Raw genomic sequence first — 3,225 nt, 5'->3', positions numbered from 1 at the left:
AATTTAAAGACCCAATCCAGAAATGGGAATCCAATACGAACACACACTTCTCAATGGATGAAATTAAAGAAGCGAATAAATATATGAAAAAAATGTTCCACATCACTAGCAATCTGTGAAATGTAAATTAAAACAACAGTGAGATACCATCTCACCCCTGAAAGAATGCCTATCATAAAGAAATCAACCAACAACAATTTTGGAGAGGCTGTAGGGAAATGGAAACCCATCTGCACTGCTGGTGGGAATGTAGACTGGTGCAGGTACTGTGAAAATCAATGTGAAGACTGCTTAAGAAACTAGGACTGGAAATCTCATTCAAGCTAGCTATCCCCCTACTGACAATTTTCCTGGAGGAACTGAAAATAACATATCATAGTGATATCCATGTACCTATGTTTACAGCAGCAAAATTTGTGATAGCCAAATCTTGGAAACAACTAAGATGCCTGTCACATGAGCAATGGTTTAAAAAGATGTGGTATTTTTATACAGTGGAGTATTACTCAGCTATAATGAATGATAAACTTGAAGCATTTATATTTCACTGGATGCCCCTTGAAGATATACTCATAAGTGAAATAAACCAGACACACATATGTAAATATCATACAGTTTCCCTAGTATAAGAACTCAAAAGAAGAAATACAAATAGAAAAGTATAATACAAGTAAAAGGAAAGCAGGAACTCAAGGAATAACTAATCAAAAGAGGGAAAGGAGAAGAGCTAGGAAACATGAACAAGTCAAGCCATACAGTTATGTGTAGAAGATGGGCAAGGCAATGATTCTGAGAATCTCCAGAAGATTTTTGAATCTAGCAGTTAATTGGAAAGATTCTCACCCTGACTAACTATATATACTGATATCTTTGAACTAAGCTAATGCACTGCAGATGGTAATCTATAATAGTAGTTTCATGCTTGGAGTGCCTGTCATTCTGGTCTTCTGAATATGGACTGCTTGTCAAGACATGTCAGTTCCTGCTGTGCTATCTCTCAGGTAGATGATTGTTTAAAAAGAAGGGGGTGGTGAATGAAGGCAAGAGATAGGAAAAGGAATAAAGTGGGACTGTCCTGCTTCAAGGTTGTATATGGTTAGATTTTTGGACTTACGTATAAACATAAGAAGCATATAATTCTTTATGCCCATTTTAAAAAATATATTCTAAATTTTAAATGTTTTTTATCATATTCTATAGGGACTTAAAGTTCAACATATCAGTGCTTGATGAAAAATACCTGTTCCATGTTATGCCTAAGATTCTGATATTCAGACAGATAGTGAGGTTAAGCTTAACAGCCTAAATTGTATGGTAACAACAATAAGCTTGTCTTCTGGATGGTGAACAACCTGAGTTTACAAAGCAAAATTATAGAAAAAGGAGGGCTGCAAGGAAAGCCAACATTTTGGCCCTAGCCTTGAAAGGTCAATTAAGACTCAGGACATATGAGAACTTGTACTGTAAGGTCATGTAACTTGGTAGTGTCCCAAATTTTCTGATCAAGGAGATTATGGGGCCAAAGAGGAAAGTGATCGATGATGTAGAGTGTGCCTAAGGAGAGTCACATGGAGAGAAAACATTCTCTCAGGCTTTCACAGAGAGCACATTGGCCAAGTAATGGCCATGACTCTTCCACATGGCTGACACTGACAAAGGTTCTACAATCTGAGGTACAGGATCTCAGGATAAAGCTTGAGGGGATTTCACTGACATTATCAGACCCAAAAGCTGCAACTCTTGTTGCATATGTCCTGCTTTACTTTGGTCTTAACCATCCAGCAGAAAAATATAAAAACGAAATATAAGAAGTAAATCCATGCTGTTATGTTGAGCTGTGGGGGACTCAGGTCAACAATTTCTGACATTGCCAGTCAAGCAGAAGACCCAATACTATTATAGGCTACGGGACTCTTTTAGAATATTTTGCTGAGTTTACACACCTATAATATTCAAAGAACAGAACTTAACAAAAAAAAGGGTTACAGATGAGTGTCCATTTTGTATCTCTGTATTCAAAGTGGTTAGGATAGATATATAGTTACATTCTGTTAATGAATAGAGGGATTTGTTCTAATGGTGTTTATAAATAGAATATCATGTCCGCATCTTGTACAGCAATTAACAACTAGGAAGAATGTATGCAATGTGTTAATTATTGAAACTGTCCTACCAATTTGATTTGAAACTGTCTCATTGCTAATTGTTTCTCAATAGAATAATGGAGAAAAAAAGAGTATAATTTTAACTTTTATTTCTCTGCTGGATCCATGTACCTTGAAGTAACATCCATTTTTAAATCTAAGAGATTTTTTTTTATGTTACAGTTGGCAGAAAGGAAACTCTCATCTACTGAAGAAATCTGTGCCCAGATCATTATAGTGAGCCTGCTTTTCTCACGTGAAGTTAGAGAAGATGCATTTACAGAAAAGAAAAATTCTATTTTTAATTGCTGCAGAAAATTGCTATTGGGATAAAATAACCTTTAGGTGTCTTCTTGTGCCTTAAAAATATTCTTTGAATATTTGACTGAATTTGGTAACGTGGATCAATGTTACAGCATTTACCTACAAGATTTTATGACCTAAATTGTTTCTCAAGAGTGAAAAATTTACAAAGGTTAAATTCTAGGGCATTTTTTCAATCAGAATTACCAAGTGTAGGTCTATACACAAGCTACCCAGGAATATACCAATAAGCTACATTCACATCCTGTGTAAAAAATTAGATATTAATTTTATTTTAAAAATCAGTGTCTTGAGATCAACTCTTTTAAATTTTTTATTATACAATAAAATAATATTAATGATATGTACACTGTCATGTAGATGTCTAGAAATTTTTTTTCTTACTGCAACATTGTAGTGGATATTTAATAACTATCCATTTCTCCTGTCTTATCATCCATAACCAACATTTCACTCTTACTTTCTATAAATTACAATGATTTAGGTTTTATAAAAAATTAAGATGTTGGGCTATTTCTTCATTTTTATTTGATTTTATGAAGGATAATACATTTAAACACTAATCACACTATCAGCTAATGCAGAATTTCCTTCTATTTATTTTCCTACTTGTAATATGCTGTATATTTTTTTCAATGTATATACATTTTTTAGCTTTTTATTCAACCAGGGAATGTATCAGGCTTCATATTTGTCATTTTCTCTATTGCTTCAATTAACATGAGCTTCTTTTTTTTTTTTTTTTTTTTTTTTTTTT

This window comes from Octodon degus, unplaced genomic scaffold (assembly GCF_000260255.1).
Source record: "Octodon degus isolate 3935 unplaced genomic scaffold, OctDeg1.0 scaffold00206, whole genome shotgun sequence".
Classification (NCBI taxonomy): Eukaryota; Metazoa; Chordata; class Mammalia; order Rodentia; family Octodontidae; genus Octodon; species Octodon degus.
The sequence above is the reverse complement of the archived record's forward strand: the minus strand, read 5'-3'. Positions refer to the sequence as shown.